Here is a 15,839-nt window from a genome sequence, read left to right on the forward strand (position 1 = left end):
TCATCTAATTTCAGTTGAACTTTAAATGCTCAACATCCACATGAGCTCTGGACAAAGGAAGCATCTCCAACCGTCTTTCTGATTAGAATATCCCCAGGGACCACAGCATGCATCATTCCCTCTGTGTGTGTGTGCGTGTGTCATTGGGAGTTTTGGGGGTGGGGTGCTTACTAGTCGGTTTAATCTGCTTGATGATGAAGATCTCCGGTACTCAGGGGACCTGATGGGGAGGGTAAAGGGTTTTGAAGAGAGGTGTTGCTCTACTGTCTTGCACCAATGCAATCACGACCGTTGCTCGCCACTGAAGCCAGCAGCGCTCACAAACGCTCTCCCTGTCTCTTTCCCTCGCTCTCTCACTCCTCCACACACTTCCTCTCTCACTCTCCGATACACGCACACACAGACTCACACACTAGCTTCTTCTCTCACTTCACTGCTCACTGACTCGTTCGCCCTCCCTCAGTCGTCACCTTGTAATGGTACGGACACACTCGGCTTTGCTACAGCTCCTGTGTAATTCTCCAGCTATTCCAAAGCTGCTGTCTCAGTGCCTCGCGTAGCGCGTTCACTCATAAGCATCTGTTCTGATCTAGCGTGGGCTCAAAGTGTACACAGAGAGCGGGATAATGAAAGAAAGGCACCAAGGAGGAAGGCAGGGTGAGAGAGGGAATTAAAAGGAGGAGAAGGATAGAGCTTGCTCTTGCATAAAGGTGGGAGGACAGTTTGATTCAGTGAGAATTTGGATTAAGCTGGCTACGACTCCGCTCTAAAGTTACCACTAAAGGTAAGTGCATCTTCTCCTTGAGATATTTTCACTCTGCCTCTATGCATTTCACATCCTAGTTTTCGCCTCCATCTAATTTAAACTGATTTCCAGCAACTCTGCAGCTACTTGGTTTAGTTGAGACTCGTTTTACAGCTTGTTGACAGAGCTTCACAGGATAGACGGAGCTTTATTCGATTAAGTCACTGTCATCGTTTCTTTGAGACACACAGTTGAGACTCTTCTTTGCAAAAGCTAGTTAAGTGGGATGAAATTTGGATCGGCAGTGCCCTTGACAGTGTTGTAATGCCGTTTAACTCTGACGACGGCAGACATTTAGTTGTCTGCCTCTTGCACTCTCTGTCACGTCTCCCAGAATTAAATGAGAATTCAGTGAGTGTCAATTAGTCACATGTCAGGGAACGCTTCACTCTGAATGTGCTAACCCCATTTGTAGGTCTCCGTTATTTCAGCTCGTCTACATACAAAAGACTGTGAAGCTTTTCAACTCTGTGTACTGGAGGGTGCTCAACACTGATTAACACACCATGGTGTGTCAAGTGGCTTTGGCAAGTTTTCCTTGCGACTTCAAAATACCAACCCCCCCCCAAAAAAAAAGAAAAAAAAAGAAAAGAAAAACATGAACATGACCATGCTTTCCTTCTTAAAATATAAAACTATGGTAAAATATTTAAATCAATAGCTTCAAATTAGCACTAATATCAACGTTTTTAGCTGAGAGTAAGAGCACGCAAGGTCTGATGGCTCAATCACAGGCTTGAGATTATTCTTTTTGTTTGAATAGTGTATATCTGCAACATCATTAGTTGGTAAGGCCATTCTTGTGGTGTGGAAAGGGATTAGGGAGAACAATCTAAGAGGATATCAGATAGGCTTGACAGAATCTGATTTGCTGAGAAACATGGGATCGCAGATGCAACCTTGCCCCCATTTCGCATAACAGATGCTTATTTGGATGAGCTAGAAGGGAAATCTTAGGCCACAAAATATGGAAATGTACCCTTCAGCAATGCTGAGACATTTGCATTAAATATATACATCTGATCATTACATCGGCAATTCCACTGTGATTTGTAATTGCATCAAATTTGCATTTCTCAGACGAGATCATGCAGTGGACAGACACAGACACAATGGACTTACCGGACTTCTGAAGCAATGTGCGTCATTTTTATTGCAGCAGGAGTAATTAAGATCACAAACTTCTCAATCTCTCTGTGTAACATCATTTCAGTCTAAAGCGATACCTTTTGAATTCAAGCACAGCTTTTCAAAGTCAATCCCATCTTTACTTACAGATTAGATTAAAAAAATAAAAAAAAGTCTCTTGCCTTCCTCTACTTTAAGCACGTCTAATGTAACTCACTTTAGTGTCAGAGGAGCTGAGTCTTCTTATCAGCATTCAGCTGAAAACACCTGCTTTGGAATAATCAAATTACGCTCCAAGGAGTCCACTTCCAGAGGAAAAAGAGGAGCTGGACCCTCTGAGTACACAGAGGCTACTGTGCAGAAAATGAGCATTCAGGGCATGCAGCCACCAACCACTCAGGTATTATAACTGCATTAGAGGGGATAAATGAAGAGGCATGCAGTATACTTATGGTATATTAAGTGATGACAGTGATATCTGCTGACTCGGGTGCATATTAGGACAATTATTTTAGCCACTTTGGACACAGCGTGAGGTGGAAGGAAACACTTTCCAAACGACAGGCAATCTATAGGAAATAAATGAACAACTTTTTTTTAAGAATAAAACAATGTCAGGTTTGCATATTTTGTTTTAGATTTTCAGCATTGCCCTGCATAAGTGAAATTTGTCTGCAACGGGAATAAGCGGCATCCTTGCAGATTTCAGATCCCCACACTGCTTTCTATTTACATGGATGTAATCAGGTCTCAATGACCAACAAAATTATGATGAGCATGTCTTGTTTTTTAACTACCTCTTCTAATCACAACAACTGACAATTATGTTTGATTACTTCTTGGGATTTAGAATTAATTTAGCTCAAGGCACTATGAAAAAAGATATTAGCACTTTGTTCTATTTGTTGTAAATGTGGAATGTCCAGAGTAATGCATATGATTAGTTTCCTAAATGCCCTGATAGATGGGTGACAAATGAAAGGACATCAAGTGACTTAGTAAGCCTCACTCTGATTTGTTTTATTCACCAAGTCTTTGTAACTCGAAAGGAGGCATGGAACAGCAACTTTTGAACATGTATTCTTTAATTTAGAGTTTTGATGACAACATTTGTTATCGTCTGCATTAAGTGCACTGAGTGGTCTAAATATTGCACAGGTGTTTAGTACTGCTGAGATCTGGTGTCTATGAGGAGGGTAGCATAAGAGCCACAACCCAAACCTTTCACTGACTTTTCATTCTCTGTAAACAAGAGCATCTTCATCCTGGTGCTCTGAGTTCTGACTGCTCACATCAGGGTAGACATGTTTCAGTACAGAACAAAGGTGACCACTCAGAACAACTTTGTATTGATTTGCTAACTCTAAAGAGATAAAGTGGATCCAAACCACACCAGCAAAATACCTCTAACTACTCACTCTAAGGGTCAGTCATTCAGGTTTTTCCTTTAATTTGTCAGCTGTCCGTATGAGACCATGAGCCCAGGAAAATGTAAAGCCAAGCAGCTCCTGATGCCTTTCTCTGCACTGTGTCCATGTAAATTTAATGGCAACCCTGAGTGCTTTGTGGTAAATTACAGCATTAGGTCTACAAAGCTGTCATCATATGTTAGGATCCACTGCTCTGTTTGATTAGGGCTGAGCTGTTATTTATGGAGAGTCTGCAGCCTTTACCGTAAGCAGAACTACGGTGATCAGTCATACAGATATGCTACCTATCACTGCATTTTGAAGTAAGTGTCCATCAAGAGCCTTGGGCTTAAACAGAATCAATACTTGAGATTATTTGAAGTCCCCAGACTCTCTTTACCTTGGGCTCTTCAATCTCCGCCCTCACTCAACGGACTCATTTTGACATCATTCCACTCTAAATGAGGTGTGTTCGAGTGTGTGTGTGTGTGTGTGTGTGACAATAAAGTGTCTGTGTTCATTTCTGTAGCACCCCAAGATGTAATAAGCCATCTGTCAGAAACTTGCCTCCATCGATTAAAGCATCTGAATGCTAATCAGACAGTGGATTCAGTTGTTCTGTCTGCAGTCCCTATTGTACTTGCATAAATGCGCTTTGTGTAAGGCAGTGATTTCTTGCCCTCATCCACCCACACCCCCTCCCGCAAGCCGCTCTCAACTAAGAACCCTGCAGACCTCTAAGACCAGGCTCTCATCAGCAAGAGTCCTAAACATCTCAAATTAAAGTCTTGCAGTGATGGATGACTCTCAATCTCTAGGAGATATTGCGCACGCTTCTGCTCTGAATGATGGGCAACTCCTCTTCACTCTACTTAGTAATTATTTATATGGATTTGTCTCTGCTCGTTTGTCAGTTTTTGAGACGTGTCGTTTCTTCCTCTCTGTGGTATTAATACCCAGCAGAGGTAAAACCTCACAGTTTCTGCAGCCGTCTGATGCTGGTGTTTCTTCTTTAATATATATTCTTTTCTCCTTCTGGAAGGAAAACGAATATAACCTTCCCTGTGGTATACGCTTGTTGTCTGAAGCAATGGTGAAAACAGAAGTAGGAAGGATGCAGTTACCTGACGATACAATTTATAGAGGACACAACTGTTTTGCCCTACGAAAATACAAAACAGTGAGCTCAGTGTGGTGTTCTGTGTGAGATAAAAGGTGAGGCAGGTCCTCCGAGACTCAACTGTGCCGAGTTTCAACATTGATTATTACTCATATCTGAGCACTGCTGTGGCTTATCTTAAAATGGCCACAGTTGGAAGCATCAAGGAAAATGACAACAGTTTTTTATTCCTTCTTCATTGACATTATTAAGCTGCTTTTCCACATCCTTTAAGAGTTTCACCTAAATGCCTCTGGTTTTTAAGTATTCCCTTTGAAGATATTTCAAGGAAAGTGGGGTCACATCATTGTCTCTCCTTTTGTTCGATTGCTTTATGAACTTTCTTTCATAAATGATTTTAACATTGCAGTGCAAAGTCTTTAAATATCCCAAAGAGGCCCCTGGGCCTTTGCGTCTTTGAATGTATTTGTGCCATCCCTTTGAGAAATCCACCACAGATTCTCAGCCAACAGTGGGCAGAAGCAGTTGGGGTTATAAAAATCACCAGAGGCAAAGCACAGGCACAAGTACAAGCAGATGATTGAGAGTGTTTTTGTGCCAACGCTTTTACGCCACCATTTATAAAAGTTGTTCTTTGTTGTGTCTCCATATTCGAAGAGCACTGAATAACTGGTTGCATTGTTTTCAGTCTTGGTCAGACAGGCAATTAGCAGGTTATATATGTAATCTCCATCCTCTGCATTTGTGATGAAATACTTTCGATCTGACAAACATTTAATCACCGGGAGTCGTCCAAACAATAAACAGTCATCTCTGGCTGGACTCGACTTTATAACCTTAAACACAACCTCGCTCGCCCCAGGTGGGGGGACGCGGGAAAGATTTCCTGTCACACAGGTGAATGACTATTAGTTTACTGACCCTAGAGGTAGAGGGAGATTGTAATGATTTTTAGAGAGGGTGCTGGGGGGCCTTTCATTATAGGGGCTGAACAGGGCTGTGGAAGTCCTGCAGGAAAGAGGAAGGCAGATATGGAATACTCTATTCTGGTGAACTGATTAAATCTCGCAGATGACTGCAACCCCTTGGCTTTAACGGGTCAATAAAATTATCGCAAGTTTATTTTCATTTGAGTTCGGCTCTTCAGAAAACACTGGGAATCGTTTCTATGTTGGCAATCCGTCACTTAATCCGTCGGTGATGATAAGATGAGCACTGAGATACAAATACAGTGACATCCCCAGGCCAGACAAAAAATAAAACGTGACACAGAGTTGCAAGGCACACACGCCACAGAGGGCTCTTACAAAGTGTGGGACTTTTCCCCTACAGAACATCCTGAAGCAGGCATTAGTATTTTAAAGGCCCGTGATCCCAAGCCAAGTCAAGCCATTGGCTTTAGCTTCAATAACGCCAAAGATGGAGTGCTCAAAGCGGAGGTAATGAAAGCATAAGAGATGAGCCGAGGAAGTCGAGGGACCTCCTAGCCATCTGCAACCATTACGAACCCGGCTGTAAGAGGATATGGAGAGAAAGAATACAGTCTGCTGGTGCACCTGAAGCAGTGGAAAACTGAATGACTGCATAAGCTGAGCATTAGCAAAAAAAATAACAAGAGTGATGAGTTTTGATTAGCATAGATTTTAAAATGGCAGGGTTTTCACAGGCTACCACCAAAGTTGGCAACTAGGGGCATTAACATTTATTCATTTATGTATTGCTTTATTTATTTTATTCATTTGGTTGCAGTTTTGGTCACAACTCTTAAAAAGGATTTAAAACAATACAAAAACCTGATGGTATGTTGGGTTATTTTTAATTGCCACTTTTCATTCAATTAGCATCACCATTTTATCAGTCATACACATTTAGCTCGAAAACATATTTGTCTCACTTTAATGCTCATTACTTAGTATAGTATATAATGAGGCTACATGGTCAATCTTATTAATGCTAAATACAAGCTTAATTTTGATTTAAGGAGATGAATGTGTTGTTGTCTGGTACAGTATATATTATCGGCAATGCCTCCTTTTTCAGTTTTCAAGAAAACTTTGCAATTAATTAATTCATTCTTCTACTACATGCTGCATAAAATTGTTACTTTATTAATTATAACTCTTTTGTATTTAATTAAAATGAAATTAGCTCCTTCAATGACAATATCCAAGTGCAGCAAACACTACTTTTTCATGAAGTACCCTCAGCAAATACATTTTGTTTAAAACACCTGAAGAAGCTAATCATCCGGAAAGTAGACTTCAGTAATGCAACTGGTGAAGCCGAAGTGTTTTATACTCCGTTTCCCATGTCCAGCAATACTATCACAGTATCAATTTCAAGTTTCATAAGTCTTTGACACTGGAGAATATTATATAGATATTTCTAAGATCTTCCAAACTACAGGTGAGCCACAAACTAAAAGAACAAAAAGGGCATATAAACACAGTTGTATGATTTATAATATCTGAGGTGTAATTTCAGTCCTGTGTGCATAAAACGGCTGGTGTAGGTGTTCAAGGTGATTTGATAAAATTACCCATGGAAGTTGCTCCCGCTGGTATCTCCTCCTCTTATCATTATTGTGGTAGAAAGGAAAATTACATCATAACTTACTGAAGTAGAACAGGGGCTGAGCTAGCACAGTTGCAGGCTGCTGTTTGATATGGGCGCTAACCACAAAAATCACTTGAATTATCACTCATTCATGTTATCACAGTATTGGTACATCCTAGAGTCAGGCTGTTAGGCCTGTCAACCATTGCTGATGGAGGTTGCACTCAGTGTCTGCAGAAACATGACATGAAACTTTGTAGAGCCTTTTTTTTGTTGTTGGTTTTTTAGGATTAATTAAAACTGGTGGGTTTTGGAATTAAAGACACACTTTCTAGAGTTTTGTGCAGCACATAAAGATGCTGATGTTAGCAAAAGTTGGCTTTTTGAATGGGACCAAAAACATGCATTTTAGGCAATCTTTGATTAATTAGCTGCAGAAAAAAGAAAGTTAGTAAACTTTCATATTAAACAACTGACGACACTGTAATTTAGGAGGTGTTGTTCAAATTAACCTACTACGAGATTTCAGCCAAATCAAAAACCTTTGGAGTAAAAGAATTAAGACTCCGAAGTGTCGTCTTTGATCACGTCTTGAGGACAAAGAAGCTGTTTCTATCGTATTCGTTCGTGCTTATCTTCCAGTAAATGCCTCTGTGAAAAAGGTCCCTGAGATAGGCAAACATTGTTGTCTGCTTTTTAGTTTACTATTGAGAAGAGCGCCAATCCAATCTGAAATTACCCATTCATTCCCAACACACTTAAATCACTGTGACTCTTAAGAACATGTCTTTTTTGTATACAGGGTTTTTGACTTAACAGCTTGCCATTTCAAACAGGTTTGCCTCTTATGTCTTATATAAACCATGAACTTGGGGAGTGATAAAGCGTTGCACTTCTTCCATTAAATAGAATAAGAAATCATCCTGACAGACCCTAGATCTTGGCCTGGGTTAGTCTTCTTATGAGCGAGACTTCCTCAAGGTCAGCATGATGGTACTTTTCTTTGGTGTGTGCAAGCACCTGTGATGAATAGGACACAGTGTATGCGGGGAGAGGATGTGAGGGATGAAGATTCACGAGGGTTAATGTATTGTGTTTACCTGTAAATAGAGGCCACGGGTTTCAAAGACGTGACAAAGAATTTTTTTTTTGAGAGAGAGCGTGCCCTGATATGTCCCAGTCTTTATAAACTGTTAATGTCACTACACGGACAGGCACAAATCACCAGCTATTAAAACCAACAGTTTGTCAAGTTAGTTAAAGATTATCTCTGTGTAACTAACTATGCTTTCTTTTTATTCCCTTGAAAGATTTCTAATAATGTTACGGTTAAGGTCCAAAAAGGAGCACAACAATTCAAATCAAAAAAAGATTGTAATAGTTGTATTCAGTACTTAAAAATGTTAACAAGAAGCGTGAGTCATTGTTAAAGTTGAAAAGCTTTCAAAGTAATTTCATGCTAAACTTGGAAGTTAAAAGCAGTGTGACACTGAGGTGACCTACATCAAAAGTGCTGATTGGAATACTTGAGATTAGCATGGAAAGTCCCTCTCTACAATCAATATATTATGCCAAAAGAATTTGACAGGTTTATGTCACAATGTCTCATCTGGAAATAACCCATTGAACATGGTGAAATGGTCAGAGGAACAAGACAGTTTCTTTGTGTTTACGGGATGTATTTTTTCTGAAAGTGTGTCGAGTACACTAGAAAAAAAAAAGAAAATAAATAAAAAGCACTACTGAAATATTACCTATTACACAAAGGCGGCCTTTCAACCGGGGATGGAAATATGCTTATGGTGTGCTTCAAAGAAAAGAAAACTATCTGAAAATGAGAGGATCTGAATACTGAGTGTGGATTTTAACAGTCAAATACAATTGTCAGTGCAACAGACAGTTCAAGACAGGTTGCCTTGATCTGGCTGGTCAAAACTAGTGTCAGGCCCATGCAAAACATCTTGGCTATAATATCACAGGGTGCTTAATGCTGAACGAACACACTGTCTTGCAGTTTACTTACAAAATCTACTTACACTGTAAGTAGGGCTGCCACGATTTGTCGACTAGTCACGATTACGTCGACTATGAAAATCGTCGACGACTGATTTAACAGTCGACGCGTCGTTTGAAGCTTTGTAAGATCACAAAAGACGCAGGAATAAGTAGTAGGATTTAAGAGTGCAATAACGGACTGAAACAGAAGATGGCAGCACTGCATGTACAAGGATGCCAGCTGCCATTAAACCCCGAAGAAGAAGAAGCTGTGTCCCAGAATTCATAGCGCAGCCCAGCTCAGTTTCCAACAATGGCGGCAGCTAGTTAGTTTTAATATTACTCTTATTATTCTTTCTGGGTCACAAAATAAACGTTTAACATATTTTCAGGCGAGAATGTAGCTGTGTAAACCTCAAATATCTGCTCAGTTTATCAAGACACCACATATTTTCAAAAGCGCTCCGATGTTTTCGGTGACGTCTGTTACCCACTAGCTCGATAGCTAGCCGGGGGCAAGGCTCACTAGAGCCCGTGAGAACACCGGACTCCCGGCAAATCGTTTTCAAACCCACCGCCGTCTTTCGCTACTCAGGTTAAACATATATAAGTCACTTAGATAACTTAAAAATGTTATTGTTTGGCTTTTTTTTAGTATTTTATTTGTTCCTGAGTAAATCGCTTTGGCTGAGATTAAAGTTATAGTTTTTACACAGCTGAATAAAAGTCAGACAACTGATTATCAGAAGTGTGAGATGCTCGAGGATATACTCCGATGTCCTGTTATATTTTAGATAGCAAGGAGTTTCTTAAACTTCACCGAAACAATCTGCAAATTTCATTAAAATTTAATAAACTATCATCTTGTCTTTATTTTTAGTTAGCACCTTAAACACTTAAAGCTGTAAGCTAATGATGGTTATATAAGAGCAGATGCATGCTGGTGCAATAAGCTGTACGTTTTACATCCAATGGATGCATGATCTGATTAGTCGACTAATCGCAAAAATAATTGGTGACTAGTCGACTATCAAAATAATTGTTTGTGGCAGCCCTAACTGTAAGGACATTATTTTGTGGTTTACTGCTCTGTCCAATGTAAATAAAACTTACAAACACAAGTAATTACCTGAATCTATATGAACGTGCTATTCAAGCAGGTTATCAGTGGTCGCTGTTTAAATAGCATGGGTGGCTTTTTCCAATTCTAACTACCCTCAAAGTGGAAGTGCCCCAAACTTCCACAGGTTCTGCTGTACTTTACTTCTGCAGAGCAGAACAATGAGTCACACAAAGCAAAATTCAAAACAAAACCCCAAAGGCTTGGTGCCTGTGTCTTTGACAGCTGTGGCCTAGCCTGCTGAGTTTTCCTGATGAGCAAGACTTCATTGTGTAGAAGATAAACAAGAATGTGCTCAGTCACCCTTCTCCAAGCAAGGCCTCTGTGAACCCCATTTCTGGTAGTCTGCACAATCCACTAGACTGACAGATCTATCATCTTTGTTATATAGAGCTATAAATCACTCTGGCTATGTTTTAGTAACTTAAAATTGGTTACATGTTTGATCAAATAACCTGCAGTAACAAAAGGTTCACAGTGTTTACAAAATATAATTTATGAAAGGTAAATCTAAGCTACACACACGGCGCGGCTTTTCTTTTTAAATAAAAAAAAAAAAATGTCCCTTCATACATTTTTAAATACAATTTGTATTCTTTATCAAAACCACATGCATTGCACAAGTAACTGGGCCAACTAGGACAACAAAGCACCCGGCAAGGCTATATTTTCTTTATATAGCGCTATCCATTAGCACTGCAGCCTCACAGTAAAAAAGGACCTAGGTTTTAACCTGGGGCCTTGTCCCTGTTCTCCTTCTGCCTGCACGGGTCTCCTCTGGGTGATCCACTTTCCTTACTCAGCCCAAAGACATGTTTGTCAGGTTAACTGGTCATTGTCTGTCTCTCTGTGTTAGCCCTGTGATGGACTCTGAGGTGCAGCTCACCTTTCGCCATTAGTCAGCAGGGACAGTGTATACACTCCAGGCTCACAAAGTTGGAAAAGCAGTTAAGGATATTGACTGTATCTAAACAAACATCTGAAGACTTGAGTAACATCTTTAATTAAAGAATTAAATCAACTGAAATATGTTATAATTCAACAAGAAATTTGACATTGAAGATTTAGCTAATTTTTTGGTTCTCTGTCAGTGTCATTAACGACTGCTGCCAATATTCAAGTGACTGGCAACACTCGTGTGTGCTTGCATCCAAGAAAAAACAAAAAAAATACAACAGCTTATGTTAGTGTCATGACTCAAGAGAACTATTTCTTACTGGCAGAGATGATCTGTTTTAGACTGTGTGATTTTAAGAGTTAGGGTGAGAATTATTCCCCAAAATGTTTTTGTATCGTGCAACAATAGTGGCGGTCTCTGTTGTTTTTGGAGTATTGCACATTAACCCGACATGTGGACCAGTGCACTTATTTTCATTAATTTTATGTGACTACTAATGCACTTTGTCATGTGGAACTTTGATTGCATCATTGAATAAGAGTCAAAGTACACACAGTACAAGTACTCAGGACTGCATGGTGCACCGAGTTTTGACTTAAACCTAATATGACAAGGTTTGCGACTGTGGTTAAGATAACAAAATGTGCTGTAAACTTGGATTTAGTCAAAGAAAAAAAACAATAAAATTCCATGTAATCCGAGTATGAACTGGTGTAGCAACATTGCGTACAAAAATGTAATCCATTTATTTCACTCTACAGAGAGCCATTTACTTTCCACCTCAAAGAAACATAATTAAAACATTCTGCAGATGTTTTTGGGTGACGGGTGATGATTATGTCTCTACACGTTACGCACGATAACTGTGAAAGAAAGAAATAAAAAAAAAAGGCAAATAACTGGTACATGTGACTCATTCAAGAAACACATGGCTGATCTCTTATCTTATCACACGAACAGGGATTACATAATTAACAGTTACTCTGGGAAAATAATGATTTGATGGTTGAAGCAGCTGGGGAAAAAAAAAAAAAAAAAAAAAAAAAAAAAAGGAGCCGCATAGCGCTGTCAGATTATACAGACGATGCCTCACAGTAGCTGCTCATCAACACTTAATTTTCTCCTCTACAAAAGAGAAAAAATCCACATGAAGATTAATTTTCCTCCCGCTTATACTGTTGTTTTTAGAATTTTATGGATGCAATTTCTAGTCATTTATAACCAAATAAGAAAATACTTCTTGTTCATGCTGAAGCAGTGAAATCGGCTACGTGTGATTAAAATAATAGATTCTAAACATGTAAACATTGCAGCTTATCTATATATTTGCATTTAGCTTTTCAGACGAAGAAGTAGAGGTTGAGTGTATTGCAGCCGACAGCCAGCAAAGAGCAAAAATATCTTCTTCCTGTTGCATAACATCATACCTGGTATACAGCTTACAGTAAAAGACTGCTTTGAAACACCTATGTATAGAATAGTTTTATATTCACTTCAGTTCAATGGATGATGGATGAATAATTTGTATTTTCTGGCAAAGGGTTTTTTCTGTTTTTAAAGGAATTCATATTAACCTGCTCCAGTTTCAGCACATGCCAACACCTTTTCTTCCCAAAGTTTACTTGCTAACTGGAACAGAATAATGTAGAGGAGATGAAATGTGGTATGTGAAGTTATTCATAAACCTTTTATAGCTATTGTCAGCATTAGACTCCATCTTTTCAATATTTCAATACAGCTTGCAAAGAAGAAAGTACAATAGAAGGAAAGCAAGTGAGAGAGTTCCTCCCAAAGGGAATTTTATGTCCAGCGCTGTTGCTTAACAGACAAAAGATATTATACCATTTTAAATACTGAAAGAGTCCTTTATAAAATAAACCAGCACAGGGATATTTCTTTTTCTGAAGTCAATAAATACACTTTTTGCAGCAATTAAACAGTCAATATTGCTGCTTTTAAATAGAGGAGTAACTGCTGACAATTAGCCTTAACGTCCAAATTTAACAACAAACATAGATGCACACAAATGCCATAAAGGACATGAAGAGCCTTCAAAACAGAGGAAACAAAGTGACACAGACAGACTATCAGGCAAACCTAACTGTGTTGTTTATGAGCAGGAAAAGCCTGTACTCTTTATTTATTTATTTATTTCGACTTGGTTTGTTGCGGGGGAAAATGTTCCCGTTTTCTTCCCATCAGTGTGAGTCATGAAACTCAAGTGCAGCAACCTCAGATCTTCTCCAGTTTTGTATGCCATACCATTATGCACCATTGACCCAGTGAGACAGGGCCATTACAGAAAAGACTAATTCTTAATCTAGGATATTGCTTTCTCATTATTCCCTCTCCCTCTGGCCTCTTGCGTGATAACTGTTTGATTAAGGCAGTTATGTCACTTGAGGCCCTGAAAGAGCCCACCTTTTAATATTACCTGGCTGAGTGATTATGCCAGCACTGCTTGAGGCTAATAATGTTGAACTGCGATGCTTGATTACAAATGCTGATGGGGCCTCTTTGACAGCATTCAGAATTCTTAAATATTAATCAATAAACACTACAAACAGAATCCCAGTGCCAATTCATTTTTAATAGCGTGCACTCAGATTGACTCTGAAGTTTACATTTTTGTTTAGTCCCTGTGTAATTCTACCATTTCATACAAGACACGCTACTGCTGCCTGTGAAACTTCATTCATCTGCATTGAAACTGAAGAGCATGAGCAGTCCACTTCAATGAAATAAAGACTGTCATACCTTCAAGAATGCTTTGATTGCACACTGTTGGAATGAGGCTCGTGTCACTTTAATTAAGTGCTGAAAAACACTGGGGCTTAAGTAGCTTTCTGAATGCCTGTGAGGTCAGGCCACTCTATTATAATAGTGAGGCTCAGCTGAGGGTCCATTACATTATCTGTGCTTTGAGATGAGAACTTGACATCTTGAAAAGGAATTTCAGGACAGGGGAGCGACATGGAAGTCAAACTGTGAGCAAAAAAACTGAGAAAAACTCTCAAAGGAAGAGAGTCAAATAAAGATGCATGTAGCAGCTTTTTTTTATTTACTTATAAAATCAGTTTTCAATTTCAGACAAGTGTAGGCTTATATGCCGTGAAGTTACGCTGAGCTGGAAGTGTGCTGTGTATACAAAAAAACCCCAAAAAACAACCTCTGTTTTAACTGAAAGCATATCATCCTTGCCTGTCCTAATGCTCTTTGACAGCTTTGTGTCTCGTATTGTTTCTCAGTAATCAGTGGCAGACGACAGCAGGCAGGGGAAATGCCAAATAAATGAGATCACAACAGTTTCAAAAAGATAATCCCACCAAACAGCCACCTCAAAGTCACTGACTCACAAAACTGTTCCCTCTATTTGCACAAAAAGGTATTACAGGTTAAAGTGGACCTTTTTGCCGGCACAGTAATATCACTCTGCAATGCTGCAAACATCAATAGCTTGCAGTGCAAATTGCTAAAGGGGAGGAAGATGAGATTCCGTGAGGCGTATCATTTATATCACATAGTGTGGTCACCGAGGGGCCGCCTAAGGCAAAACCCTGAACTCATTCTCTTTTACTTGCATTTCTTTGATCTTCATTAATTAATTAGATAATTATTACACCAAATTTCAAGCGTGTGAAATGCGCATAATGGACCATTAGTTTGGGATGATGTGATTGGTCTACTGGGTTTCTAACACTTGCAAGTCAATGAAAAGCCTAAAGAAATGTTTACTGCTCAGTTCTTCTGTCTTCTTGCATTAACAGTGAGATACTCTGCACTCAGTTACAGACTCGCACACTTTAATATACATATATACCAGCATGACCATTTGGCTACATGGACACACATGAAAAACACAGAAGCCCATTAGCATAAACCAATGACATGATCATAACTATACATCAGCGACTTCCAACCCAAATGTTCTTTGTGTTTATCTTTACCCTGATAATGAGACTCAGCTTAATGTGATTCTGTATCTAATAACCCAGAACACCATGACAAAAATATTTGCTTTTGTCTCTCCCTTTCTAGTTTTATTTTGCAGCATGGTTGAGCAGAAAATGTGCACCACGCAAGAGAAAATAAAAGAGCCATTAAAACCGAGGATAAAATAGAGCCAGCTGTGGAGGAGTGGAGGTTGACTGGAGGCCACAGAATAGTAACCTGGTCTAAGGTTGATTCACTCCCACACCTGCCCACCCGTGACAGATAGTGGAGACCAGAAAGTTCAACTGCATCATTTTAGGTTCACTGACTTGGCAAAACCTAACGGTTAATGAAATTAGGTGCAGAGTTGTTGTTTTTTTTTTGTCAAGGTTTCATTTCAAGGACATAACTCCAATAAAGGAGAAATAAACCTGGCTGTGTTACTGATATGATATTCTTCCATTCCATTCTTCTGATATTCTACTTTTCTATTTTAAAGGTTTCTCTTAAAGGGCTTACATCTATATGAGCTACATAGATGCATTGATTATATAAGCTATCTAATTAATCTAAGTTAGATGTGTCACCTTACATTAAAGAACAGCATGTTTTAATCATGCTTTCATCGATTAATGATTCAGAAAAGGATGAAGCACATTTAAATCAGTTTTGCTGTCTACAACTGGGAAAACGTGAGTAACTACACTTTATCTTTTGCATGCAAATTAAACCAGCTTCTCTCTTCTTCCACTTGTCTTACAGTTCTGAAAATGTTATTGTTTCACAACACTTAAACCAGGATTTTTCAATAAAAGTTGCCCAGGAGCCCCAAACAAACCGACATAAGTTAACATCACCAACTGTGTGGTATGGGG

At 39.2% G+C, this 15,839-nt stretch overlaps 1 protein-coding gene across 1 annotated transcript in view; it reads left to right on the forward strand.

Annotated features, from left to right (window-relative positions):
- The first annotated feature begins 221 nt into the window (after positions 1 to 221).
- LOC102310367 (cadherin-12) overlaps positions 222 to 15,839 on the forward strand; it is a 102,347-nt gene continuing 86,729 nt past the window's right edge. The window contains exon 1 of the mRNA XM_005932084.3: positions 222 to 784. The gene's annotated coding sequence lies outside the window, so the exon portion shown is untranslated. The remainder of the gene's footprint in view (positions 785 to 15,839) is intronic.

Source organism: Haplochromis burtoni, unplaced genomic scaffold (assembly GCF_018398535.1).
Source record: "Haplochromis burtoni strain Fernald_Lab_line unplaced genomic scaffold, NCSU_Asbu1 Contig_101, whole genome shotgun sequence".
Classification (NCBI taxonomy): domain Eukaryota; kingdom Metazoa; phylum Chordata; class Actinopteri; order Cichliformes; family Cichlidae; genus Haplochromis; species Haplochromis burtoni.